Below are 13,605 nucleotides of genomic sequence, written 5' to 3'. Positions count from 1 at the left end.
AGCAAATTCAGCAGTTTAGCCAGTGAGAAGCCATTGTCACCTGAAGTTTCACTTTCCTCCAGTGAACTTTCATTTTTTTCCCTTGATGATGACTTTCTTTCCTTTTCCCACCCTCCTTACTATAAAAGCCTTCTGGGAGTTCCCTGGTGGTCCAGTTGCTAAGACTCCGCTCTTCCACTGCAGGGCACATGGGCTAGATCCCTGGTCGGGGAACTAAGATTCCCACGTGCCATGCGGCGTGGCCCAAAAAAAGAGCCTTCCATGTTGTGTAACCCATTGGAGTATATCCCTTTCTATCATATGAGATGCTGCCTGATTCATGAATCGTTTGATAAAGCCAATTTATTCAAAATTCAAAGTAAATCTTCAAATTTACTCAGTTAAATTTTGTTTTTTAATACATTGGTGGCATTCAGAGGTGGCCACTAACAGTTTAATATGTATCCCTCCAGAAATGTTCTGTATAAAAATATGTGTGTGCACTTTTCTAAAATCCACTCTTATGATTGCTACTGCTAACAGGATGATTTTATGATTAAGTGCTTATCATTTTTAAAAGAAAAAGGTAAATATATTGGTGGCAGTGATGGGATCTGAAGCAAATTTCTGATAACATTTGGGACAAGGAGGAACAGGTGTGGTGCCCACAACTCCTTTGAGTTCCCTGTCTTTCTTGCCATTCCTGAAGGTTGTTGGTAAGCTCCTCTTGGTTTGAGCTCCATTCTCTTTGCGTTTGTGCTCCCAATCTAATTGGCTTTCCTTTACAGGGCAGGACAGTTTGGGCTGGTAGAGGATTCTCCCTGAGGCCAAAGCCCTAGCCTTTCAGATGGAAATTCCCAGGACACAGTAACATCTCTTGGTTATTGCCAGTATATTTTTGAGCGGTAAACCCTAGCCCGTAATTTTCTTCCCTGGATTCCATATTGGGCACTGCTTACAGTGTATCTGCACTTCCCCATCTGTTTGGAATCAGCCCCGAGTTTCCATGCTGGGAACTGTTCGTGGCGGCTATAGTTCTCCAATTTGTTTGGAATCAGTTTGCAGTCCCCATTCCTTGGGATTTGCTGGTTGGATCTTTTACCTCAGTCCAAGGATCCCTGGTGATTGGTGGTGGTGCATACCAGGCCTTCTTTTGTCCAGGACATAGTAACATCTCTTTGTTACTGCTGATATATTAAGGCACAGTTTTTTTGGTGTGTTCTTTTGGGTTGACAAAGCCTAGCTAAGGAAATGAGATCCTTTATCGCCAAAGAGTTGAGAATGCCAGCTTCTGGCACACCTGCTTATTTTATAGTTAATAACTATGGTCCTGGAGGCTGTAGATATTTAGAAAGATGGCAAAATTATACTAATATTGATCTAGAATTACAATGGTCATTGTGGGTAATGTTTCAGTTAGGTAAGATTGTTCATTTAAGGAAAACACTGGAGAGCAAGGGATCCCAAATTGGACAGGGAGAATGAGATGCCTATTTTAATTGGTATGTAAAAGTTTACAGAAGGTTTCAAGATTCCAAAGTAGCTTCGTTTAGAGACTTAGAACAAAAAGCTAATGAAAAATTAAAGAGACAAAAGGTACCTGAAACAAAAGACCATAGGACAGATGTGACTGCAGATTTAACTCCTACCGTCCCCCTTCCTTTTTCATCTGAGTACTCTTGTTTTACTCATTTTCTGTCTGCAATACTTTTCTATTCCAAAGAGAATACTTAACAATTGCCATTTAAAGTAAAACTACCTGAGGTTGCAGGTGAGCCCCCTCAGGTGTCCTTTACCCCTTGGTCAAAGACTGAGCTGAGAGCTATAGTCAAAGAATTCTCTAAACCTAGGGAGGACCCCCCAACAGTTATTGAAGAATTTAGAGTCACTGTCAGGGTGTATGTCCCCAAACTGCTAGATCTTTATCCGCTTGTACCCGTGTTGGTAGGACTGGGGGAAGCCCCAGAATGGATGCGGGAAGCAAAATGATATAATCCCTAGGATGATATTCAAGATCCTCAACCTGAAAAGGCTTGCAGAATAACAACTGACCTTTTACAAGCTATTCCTAAAATCTTCCCTGCTCACACTTGGTCTATTATTAATTGGCCTAATAATGATTGGTCTATTATTCACTCATACAAACAAAAGAGGGGTGAATCTGTGGAAGACTTTAGAGCCAGTTTGGAAGCTCTCTTTTTACAGCAGTTGGTGTTCCAAGGAACAAAAAGGCCACTCAGCCTGCTTTAACTGCCCTTTTTGTAAATGGATTATCTTCTGAGATTAGTGGATTGATAAAAGGGCAGAAAAGAGGGTGGGAGGCTGTAGGCCTGACTGAACTCGTGACTATAGCTGAGCATTTTGAAGGACCCTGGAGCCAGATCAGAAACAGAAATCCACCAAGCTCATAGCCTTACAGTTACAACAGCTCTAAGGCAAGAGACACAAAATAACACCTGGGCCTCCCCCATTACAACCTCCTAGGGGTCCATGATCAATTCGATGACCCAAAGTTGATGTTTCATTTGTAATCAGTGAGGACACTGGAAAAAAAGCTGTCCTCAAAGGTCCTATGCAAACTCTTCACAAATGCTCTTATATCTACCTCAAAGGGAGGGCCTCCCATGTCCCCCTCCCATAGTTGGCAGAACTCCAGAGTTTCTCTGGTAAACTATTACCAGCAATTAGCTTAAACAGCCCAGAGGAAAATATAATGAAAATTAATGAAAAACTGCCAAATTTTAGTTGATACTGGAGCTATGGTTTCTACTTTAAACCCCACTCTCATACTTCACTTTGAAATCTACATTAAACCCTAACCCTAACTGTAAACAGAATTACCTAACCCTTTAACACCCTACCCCTAGCCCTAACCAGAGCTGTGCTTTCTACTCTAAATCCCACCCTCAAAGAACAACAGGTCCCTCTGAGTAAAGAGGATGTTTCCATAGTGGGAGTACCTAATACAGTTCAGAGAGAATTTTTATCTCCACCAAGATTCCTTTTTGCAATATAGCCCCAGTTAATCTATTCAGTAGAGATCTCTCTTCTAACTTAAAAGGTCCAATACATTTTGTCTCCAGAGATCTCACCTTAAAATTTCCTGATCAACCTGAACCTGATCATGTATGTTCCTTAAAATCTGTCCTGGACATAAAAAAGGAAGTTCAACAAAAGTTCCCTAATTGGATGGAGATGCCTGCAAATTTGGGGGCTACTTCTGACAGTGTTAACATCAGAAGAATAAAAAAATGCAAACCTATAAAGATTCAGATAGATGTAGCTAAACCTCTCCCTAGGTTTCCTCAGCAACTATTAAAGGCTGTGGTCATACAAGGTCTCATACCTATTGTAGAAGACTTAATTGCCCAGGAGGTAATCATTCCTGTACTCATCCCTGCAGCATGCCAATCTTGCCTGGTTGGAAACCTGGCAGGATGGCGATTTGTCCAGGGCTTGGGAGCTGTTAATCACAATAGTTTTTCCCTGTTTTCCTGTTGTTCCAAACCTAGCCACCCTTCTGTCACAAGCTTCAACTGACTTGAAAGGGTTTAGTGTTGGAGACCTTTGTTCACCTTTCTTCAGCATCCCGGAGACTCAACAGCCAATATCTATGTGCCTTTACTTGGAACAGTCAACAATATACCTGCACTTATATGCCTCAAGGGTTCACTGGGACCCCTTCTTTTTTCTCCCAAGTTCTTCACCAAGATTTAAGTACCCTCTAGTTCCCTGAGAAATCAACCATTTTACCATATGGAGATAACCTCCTGCTGTACTCAGCTACTGTAAAGATTCCATAAGGCATTCATAAAAGATTCCATTTATTTGCTGCAACAGTTAGCTGAGAACGAACACAAAGGAAAAATTACAATTATCTCTAGACGCTGTTCATTACCTAGGACGTAATCTAAGCACTGAAGGAATTCAGCTATGTCCAGAGAGAATTAGGCTGATACAGGAATTCCTAGACTCACAACTAAGTGCTAGCATTGTGGATTTCTAGGTTTAGCTGGTTATTGCAAGCTCTGGGTTCCAAATTTTTCTGTTACCTCTTCCACTCTATGAACTTATTAAAGATGTAGTTCCTGAATCCTTTGCTTGGGAAGATAAACATAAGCAGGCTTTTATGAGGCTAAAACAAGCACTGCAAGAGCTGCCTGCCTTAGGGTTACCCAAATGATCAGGTTCAGGTTGATCCGGAAACTTTAAGGTGAGCTCTCCACTGGAGGCAAAATATATTAGCCCTTTTAAGTTAGAAAAGAGGTCTCTACTTAATAGATTAACTTTAGGTTATTCAAAACGTTTTACTTTATTTGTGCATAAAAGTCATAATCAGGCCACGCAGAACTGTGTGAGCATGGTAGTAAACATAGGCCTATTGCCTGTTATAGCATGCAACTTGATTCAGTTGCTTTTGCCTATCTCAGTTGTCTTAAGGTTATAGTCACAAATGCAAAGTTAGTGGAAGCCTTGGCAGATTTGACTCTAGAAAATGATGTTTATTTGCAAACTCCACTCATTGTCCACAGTCTTCTTAAGGCTGAATTGACAACATTTCACTGCAAGTATCACTAGATTAACTACCTGTGAAATCCAGCTTTCACCACCTAATCTTTATCTTAAACTTTACAACGTTCTCAATCCTGCTACACTACTACCTGTGTCTCACAAAGGTGAGGGCCATGACTGCAAGGTAACAGTGTCCCATGGGAATTCCCTGGTAGTCCATTGGTTAGGACTCCGAGCTTCCACTGCAGGGAGCGCGGGTTCGATTTCTGGTTGAGGAACTAAGATACCACAAGCCACGTGGTGCGGCCCAAAACAAATACAAAAAACAAAAATAAAACAAACAAACAGAAAACAACGTCCCATTTTGTGACAACGTGTCCTGAGTAAAGATGTTACCAAGTCCAAGCTTGCTCTGCTTGCCACACGACAGCCCAATAAATCGGAGATGAGGTGTTGAGGCAAGGAATATGACTTTTTTCGGAAAGCTTGCCGACCGAAAAGATGGCGGAATAAAGTCTCAAAATAACCATCTTATCGGGGTTTGGATGCCAGTTTCTTTTATAGCACAGAGGTGGGGAGGAGATGAGTAAAGTAAGAAGGTAAAGTAAGGTAAAGTAAGAAGGCCATAAGTTTTGCGAATAGCCTCTGGAATGGCCAGCCTCGGGGAGGAGATGTGTTAATTTCTTCTTTTTTGCAGCCGTCCACAGGTGGACAGGGTCCATATGTTTCCATGAACAAAGGCACTTTGGTTTAACATTCAGACAGAGGGACAGGGTTCCCCGAGGCAGGCCATTATGTACAGACAGTATCCTTTTAGTGAACAAAAGCAGCTGAAGGCAAAGGTTAAAGTAAAAGAAACAGATCCAACGTGTAGTCAGATTTGGCTCTTCCCTGTTACAATTCCCTACTGTCAATGTCCATTCCACAGTCTTGTGGAAAAAGGGGTGACGGCCCTTCTAATTGCTTCGTCAGATGGAGCTTTCCGGGAGTGTCCACCATGGGTGCCAGTGTTCTTTTTTGTTCCTCTCTGGAAAGTGTCTCCTTTACACCTGTAGCCTTAAGAAAATATTCTCAGCCTAAAAGTTGAGAGTTATGATCTATTTGATGGGAATTTTGAGGGCTTCAAGCCTGGGAGGCAGCATCTCAAGTTAAGGAATTTAGCACTTTTCTATGTATGGGAAGATGCAAGAGTCTGGGCTCGCTGAAATCATTCATTTGATATGTACCTCAGCTATGCGGGGCCTGTATCCTATATTCTCATATCCTGAGTTTCGTCAGGGCTCACCGGCTGACGTTGGAGGGCTGCAGTCGCTAATGACTGATGTGTCAGGAAATATTCTATTTCTCAGATCCTCTCCTCTTGGTCAGGATTTTGACCAATATTTGGGAGACATTTCAGGATCAAATTTTGTCCCACAGCGCTGGGAGGCTCATCCCAGGTCAGGGGAGAATTCTTGATATGCCACTCCAGGTGCTAGTTTTTGGATTAGGCCCTATTGATAATTAAAGAGCCTCTGGATCCTCTATCTAATTATGATCCAGGGGACATTTTCCCTTGTTGCTTCCTCCCATACCTAGAATCACACTATTACAGTTACTTCATGTTATAAATGTGGTCTATTTCCTCAAGATGTTTAGCCATAGAAGTACAGTTGGAGGCCTGGTTACATACTGGGTACTGTAAGAGACACCAATCTTATAAAATAGACAGGATATAAGTAATGCAGCTAGTAACGTTAACAAAGACACAGTGCAGCAGGGAGACACAAAGAGCAAACAATCTGGAAACAAAGAACAATGATCGGTATAACTACTTGTAATCCAATTGCAATAGCGAGTGACCAGAGGTACCATAACTGATTTAGTGAGCCATCCGCTGTTTCAGTGTACCAGCAGTGTGTACTTAGACATGCAGGGCTTAATCTTTGACACAAGCATATGCTACTGGCAGGATCAACCAGGTAGAGAGAAAAAGATAAATGTTTCAATTCTGCTTACAAGGGTATAATTTAAGAAATTACTGTAAGTCATAATTAGTTTAAGGGGAGGGTTTTGCTTACACCTGGAAAACACAGATTTAAAGCAGTCATTTTTCAGATAGAAACCATAAAAATTATAACCATAGTCACCAGTTTACCCAGTCATATGCAAATAATCGTTTTTGTTAACAGCTTTATGAAGTCATCAGGTTTCCCATTAGAATTCTTCAAGTTCTTACCCAGTTCACCTTTATGGTTTGAAAATCAGAAACTTGTATTTACGCAAAGGTCCCTTCTATAAATCTTCTTGAAGAGGAAGCATTTTTGCAAAGGCATCAGAGTGAAACCATAACTGTGTACAATGGCGAAAGACTTAAGAAGGCACGTTTAAATCTGATTACAGTGCAATTGACAAAGTAATGCGGTTACTGCGGTGACATGCGACACTTTCAGATAATAAAGAGAATTCTGACTGGTAATATTTTACCAGGCCATACCAGATTTTAGGAACTCCATCTAATCTGTAGAATACCTATATCATTTGGCATACAATATAACCTAAGAAGATTTATTGCTTATTTGACAACACTTCCCGTGTAATTCAACATACCAAGTCAACCTAATTAGTTAATATCTCTCTTTGGGGTGTTTCAGAGGCCCTTTGAAGCACCCCAAAGTTAGCTAGAGGTCAAAGGAACTTCATTATAATTTGATTTGGGAAGTTTTGTCAAAAAAATAAGAAAAGGGTTTAAAACAGTCAGATAGGATCACATGTCACTGTGAAACAATAGTTATTCACTTAGCCAAAGTAACAATAAAAGATTTCAAAGGCAAGTACAGAACAGATCTCTTAAAAGGTAGAAAAACTTAAAATCTGGTATCAAAGGCAGTCCAAAATCTTAAGAAACCTTGTCTTCTTAACAGAGAGAAAAGCAAAATTCACGTTATGCACCGGCTTACTTTAAAAATTTTTTTACTCAAACTTACTTTAAAGTTAGTCCTGACCACGTACAGAACTCTTTTTTTCAGGGTCCACTTTGCATAAACCTTCTGTCACATATTTTAGCACAATTCTGATTTTCAAGTGGTCAAATATCTGAAGAGATTAATTTTAGATAGACCTTCCTAAAAGATAAGTATTTTAAAAGGCTCACCTAAAGCTCTTATCTCATTTGCATTTTCTTTCCTTAAAAGTTACTTCACATCAAGTTATTTCCTTGCTGACAAATTTGCAACAGATATAACAAGATTTTATTTAGCTTATATTAAACCTAGGCACAATAAAAGTATTATACTTAATGTTGATGACACTAACATCATGTCTATATTAATTAGATCAACAAACAAACGTTAATACCAGGTCTCAATTAATACTGAATATTTCCCAGTTCCCATGAAGCTGAAACTCATTTAGCTCAGTTTCTATTGTATTTAGAATGGTTTGGTTTGTAAGCACTTATTTTTCTTTAAGCCAATTAAATAGAGTTCATCCACAAATCAACCTCAGCAATGTTATCCAAAGACAAAGACACATACAAGGACACAAACAGAGACGTCATAGTTGTCATTTCAGAATTTCAACACTGAGTCAGGTACAGCCATGTGAAGCCCATCAGTTTACAAAAAGAGGTTGGATTCAAATTAGGTTTCTGGCAGATGGAACAAATCAAACTCACTTGTCTAGAAGGCTGAATTGTTACAGAAAAGACACTTAGGTTTTTCATTTATCCTTGATAAGTCAATTTCTGAATTACTTTACCCTCTTCAAAAAGATGCATTTTAAAAAGATGGCAGAGATGAGGGTTCCTGAGAAGACCAGAAAGGACATTTGCATCTCAAAGATACAGGCAAGTTTTTCCTAGGATGACTTTGTTTCCCCTTTGTTTAATATTTACAAGCCTCTTGAGATAAACAGGGAGCGTTTGGGGAGTGGTATCTATTGGAGAGTCAGTCAACTCCTTCCCCACTGTCAAAGTTCCCTGGGGCTCCTGTGGGGAAATTAGAATCGGACGCCTCAAGTCCAAGGGAGTCCCCTGGCCTCTTATAGGATGTCAGCACGAGGGAAATTGCCCTGCTGTGGAAGTGTTTCCCGGTCCAAATTGGGTGGCCTGTGGAGTCTTAGATGGTGATACTAAATCGGGCTCCTGTGCTCTGGGGGTTAACACAGAAACTTCTATTTGAGCCCCGTGGGTAGGGGAAACAGGAGGTGGTGAATATGATGGCGGCATGGGGGGAGGGTGGGCAGTTGGAACAACTGCCAGTGCAGCTTGCTGTTTTGCAAAACACTTCTAACTGCGAGATCCTCTAAAAATTGAGTGAGCCATTCAGGGGCGACCGGCCTTCTGATCCTATATTTTGGGTCCACACCCTATTACAATAGTATACCATGTCTTTCTTAGTCATAGGCTCAGAGCTGTGTTACACCCATTTATCTAATATAGGCTCCAAAGGGCTCTCCTTCAGGGTAGATGGAGTATTTCCCATTTTGTACACCAAAACGCAAAAGTTGCAAACAAATTCTGGCATCAGTGCACACAAAAGCAAGACCAAAACCAACGAACCAGTTCCCAAATCGGTTCTGAGGGTGTGTAGTGGTGTAGAGTGCAGCCGTCTGGTGCAGAAGCCCACGGGCAGCTAGGAGGAGCTGTGTTCGTCCAAAGGCTCCGGGACACATAGTCCATTCTCAGCCCAGAAGGAGCAGCCAGGGGGAACCAGTGGGAGGGCTTGGCTAATTGACCTTTGTGCCTGCTATAAAGCTTATTGTTTAGCTCTTCGCCAGTAAACTATGGAGGGTTTGTACGTGGCTGCATAAATGGGTCTAAGAATGATGGACAAGTGTGGTATCTGTTGCCTCCAAAGTGTGAAGAGACCTAAGTAAGACGTGTTGGGCTTGCTATAGTGTGTTGGGGGGCTGAATACTTAACAACTGAGGTTTACCTGCGAGAGGAATTTCCTGGCTTTTAGAGGATCAGTTAATGCCCAGAAATTTAATAGTTGTGGGCAGCCCTTGAATTTTATATGGGGCAGTAGCCCACCTGTATGTTATAGGTGGGTCACCAACCATGTTAGGGCCTCGTGCACCAATCTCCTGAGGGCCTCTGGATTAGAACATCAGTATAGTGCCAGACGGTGCAAGGGGACACCAGGGCTTGCCAGCAAAGACTGTGGGCAATAGCTGGGCTGTTAAGATAACCAGTAGGCAGACAGGTTAAAACATACTGGGTGCCTTCTGAAGTAAAAGTAGACCGCAGCTGGGACTCCTTAATAACTGGTACTGAATAGAACGTCATAGCTAGATTGTCACAGCACAGTAATTCCCTGGAGCCCTTTGGATATCCTTAATGAACTGGACAGTGTTGGAAATGGGAGCCTTAATAGTGGGGATCAGCATTTATATTTCAGTAGTTGATTATAAGGGGCCGCTCATTACTAGCAGGCTTTAATAGCAGCCAAATGGGGGAATTGAAAAGGAGAAATGGTGTGTTTAATGACTTCTTCTTTTCATAAATTCTGAATTATGGGCTGCAATCCCACAGCCCCCTGTCATACATGTTATTGGGGGATATTTACTGTCTTAGGTGGCAGTCTTATGGGCTCCCACTATTCAGCTTCCACCAGGAAGGCCAGGAATTTGGGTTTGTTCCAAATGGCGTTGCAGTACATCAAGGCATCCATAGCTGTAACGGGAAAGGGTAGGGCCAAAGGGGCTTCCACCACTAAAAGGTTTTTAATAAAGATTGTTTCAATAGTAACATTCAATGGAAGTTGAATGCTTTCTACTCCCCTGACTACTATGCCTTGTAAACTAAAGTGTGGCCCTTGCTTATAATTAGAGGGGTTCCCAGGAAGCACTGTAATGTGAGCTCCAGTTGTCAATGAGAGCCATAAGAAAAGTTGTTTATGTGTGTCCCAAGGATAATTAGAGAAGTATATGGGCAAGTATCCCAGAGGAGGGCCACGCTCCAGGGATTTTCCAGGTCCCTAAGGCAGAGGCCTTGGCAGAGGTCAGGGTACAGGATTCGGAGAGGTGACAGCTACCCATCACTCCAGTCTCCAGAAGAGTCTGTAGCGCCTGAGCAAAAATTTCTAACTTGAGCTTGGGCTTTCCCAAGGTTATGTCATCAGGGACCCCTGATCTCCAGAGCTGCCAATACAGGGAGGTCTGTTAGTCATCTCATGAAGGATGGAGCTGTGTGAAGGCACCACCCCTTGGTGGAGACCCGTAAGGGTCCCAGAAGTCCCTATATCCCTTAAGGGTCCTCTCTTGGGTTTCTGGCCAATGGGGCAGCGGGCCCCATGTGGCTTTACTGGCAAGCGAGATTTGGGGCTTCAGAAAAATTATCTTTTCCATATCTAGCTACAACATGGATGCAGTCCCATGCCTGTTGTACTGTATCTGATGTTTCTTTGAACTGTAACAGCATGGCTTTATAATTAGGGGGAACGCCCTTCACCCCCTTCCCTTGGGCAAATTTTTTCTAGCAAAATTTGCCTTTCTATCATGGTATAGTTACATGTCTCTGTTTCTTGTTCATGCTGGTCATCCGATGTTTCGGTGCAATGGATGGTGACAGGGAACACCTGGAATGGAGTTTTCCTCTTCCCTGACTCATATGCTGCCACTTCCTGTTTAGGGTGTCCCAGTCAGCCTCGGTGGGGTCAAGGGATGATTTGCAACAGCAGCAAGAAATGCAGCAACACAGGAAGCACTTACCTCAGTGGCATTTGCCCATTCGGGGTGCCATGATGCCCCTGGTAGAGCTGCCTCTATCATGGGTTAGGGCTGTGTGGAGAACTCTTGGATGTATGTTTAGGGTATAGGATGGTTTGGGGTAATAGTAAAGCCGTGTAGAGACTGTGTATGTGTGATCTGGGGAGAGACGAGGGGCATGAGTGCCTTTGTGGTGTAGCATGGTGTGGCTGGGTGGTGGGCTGCTTCTGGGTGTTTTGAGGCTATGTGTGCAGGCGTTTGAGAAGAGGTAGGGGTATGCATTTTAATGCTTGGTGTGTTGGATCTGTGGGTATTCAGAGTGCAGGGGTTATACACATGCTCATCCTGTAGGGTAAGAGTTCAGGGAGTGTATTTTTGGTGTGGAGGAATTTGTAGAGATTGGGGTTGTCAGTGTAAAGTGGGGTTGCTAGCTGTGTGTGTATAATCAGGGGATGTGACAGAGGCTGTTTATAGTATCTCAAGAGGGAGATGGGCGTATGTTTGTATTGGGGGTGTGAGGTCATAATGTGTTCTACGGGGAGTATTTAGGAAAAGGTTGGAAACATTGTGTCTCTCTGATGGTATTTTGTGTTTGTCTCACCTTCTGAGGCATTGCACATACGTGGATGTTGACAGCTGTGGGGGGACTGTATGTGTTATATTTGGATTTGGGGGGTTGTGTCTTATATGAAGAAGTATGTGAGTTTGGTTTGAATGTATTTGGCTATTGTTGAAGGGTTTGTGTGTTTGCATTGAGGGGTTATATGGGGTTGGATGGATTTTTGTGGGATATGAGGATTTAGGTGTTTGATTATCAGGGGCCGTTGGGGGTGTGTTTTTGTATTCAAGACTGTGGCTGTGATTTTATTGGGGTTTGTAGTGCATGTATATTGGAGCAGGAGGGTTCTGGGCACACAGGCATCTGCTTATAGGTAGGGAGTTTGTGTGTTTGAGGATGTTTGGAGCTCTGTGGGGCTGTGTGATGGTGGCACAGGTGACTGTGGGCAGGTGGAGTGTGTTGGGCTGGGAGGGAAACTTGAGGGCATGTTGGGGACTGTGAGGCGCCCATGTGAACTCCCACATGGACTTACCTTTGTTCCTTCTGATCTTCTATGGCTCGTACGCATCCTGATCTTCTGTGGCAGCTACTCCCCTGGAATGGTCAGCGATACTCTGCTCATTCTTAGCCAGATGAGTCAGGAAATGTCACTTCCTCTGGCAGCTGGATGTGCCTCTTGCAAGTGAGTGGTCCTGGGTCCAGGGTGCAGGACTGGCGGACAGATGCAGAGTGAGTCTGATTCGCCCATGAGCCCTCTCCTCAGTGAGGTGGCCAGGAGGTCAGGGCTGTATCTTGAGAAGGTCAGACATCGCCAGTCGTCTGTAGAATGTGCTGGAGGGGCCAACTCGTTGAACACACCCTGCCAGGAGATAAACAGACCCCGAGGACAACTCCAAGGGAGAAGTCTATACCTACCCATCTTTCACTTTCTCCTTTGGATGGCCTCTGCCACAAGGTAAAAGCTAAGCCCCCTCACACGGCCTTTCTTGGCCTGGTCTTACTGAGCGGCCAGTCTCTCCCCATATCCTGGCTCACTATGGGCCCTCTGGTGATACCAGCAAGAGGCCCCCCTGCATGTCAGTTCTCACCTCCTTCCCTTGGCCCATGCTGCCCTTGCCGTTTGTCCTGCTCTTCCTCCCCCAAGGCTGTGAGTCACCCTGTCCAGGTGGGAAGGATCCACTGAAAATGCAAATTTGAGTAATTACTGCATCACCTGAGTCTCTAGCATGTGCCAGGCACTATGACACTTGCCAAATCCATAAGAACCCCACAAAGCGGATATGCTGTTAGTTGCACTTTGCAGGTGATGAAGCTGAGGTTCAGAAGTGAGCAACCATGACCAAGCACCCTGTATGTACCAGAATATCAATCAGACTGGTCAACGTATCCAATAAAGCCAAGCATTAGTCTGATCAGTACGCCTAGATGCCAGGCTGTAAAGGCGCAAAACACATCCCAGCACGAGAAGGAGCAGTGCCAAGTACCCCAGCAAAGAAGCAGTGTTCATATCCTGCTTTCTTAATCGAAATAACTGCACATCAACCCACAATTTCCTACTCTGTTAATAGGAGAAAAATACCAATGTGCATTGTCCTGTAAAACTACCTTAAAATAATATGTATGATCCCGAGTGCTTTGGTAATGACCCCAAATCATCACCATGAGGTTGGGATACTACTTAAAGCACTGCAAGTCTTACACACTGGCATATAGAATCTGTAAAGTCAGTTCTTTGGGTAATGATGGTAGATAGAAGTGGCCCAGAAGGACAGAAGACAGAAAATAGAGCAGAAACTATTTGTGCAGACGTGACAATGGGTCATAGCCAAGGTTCAAGCATTACGAGGGAGGTGGTGAAAATAGTA

The sequence above is a fragment of the Orcinus orca genome, chromosome 6, assembly GCF_937001465.1.
Source record: "Orcinus orca chromosome 6, mOrcOrc1.1, whole genome shotgun sequence".
NCBI classification, from domain to species: Eukaryota; Metazoa; Chordata; class Mammalia; order Artiodactyla; family Delphinidae; genus Orcinus; species Orcinus orca.
The sequence above is the reverse complement of the archived record's forward strand: the minus strand, read 5'-3'. Positions refer to the sequence as shown.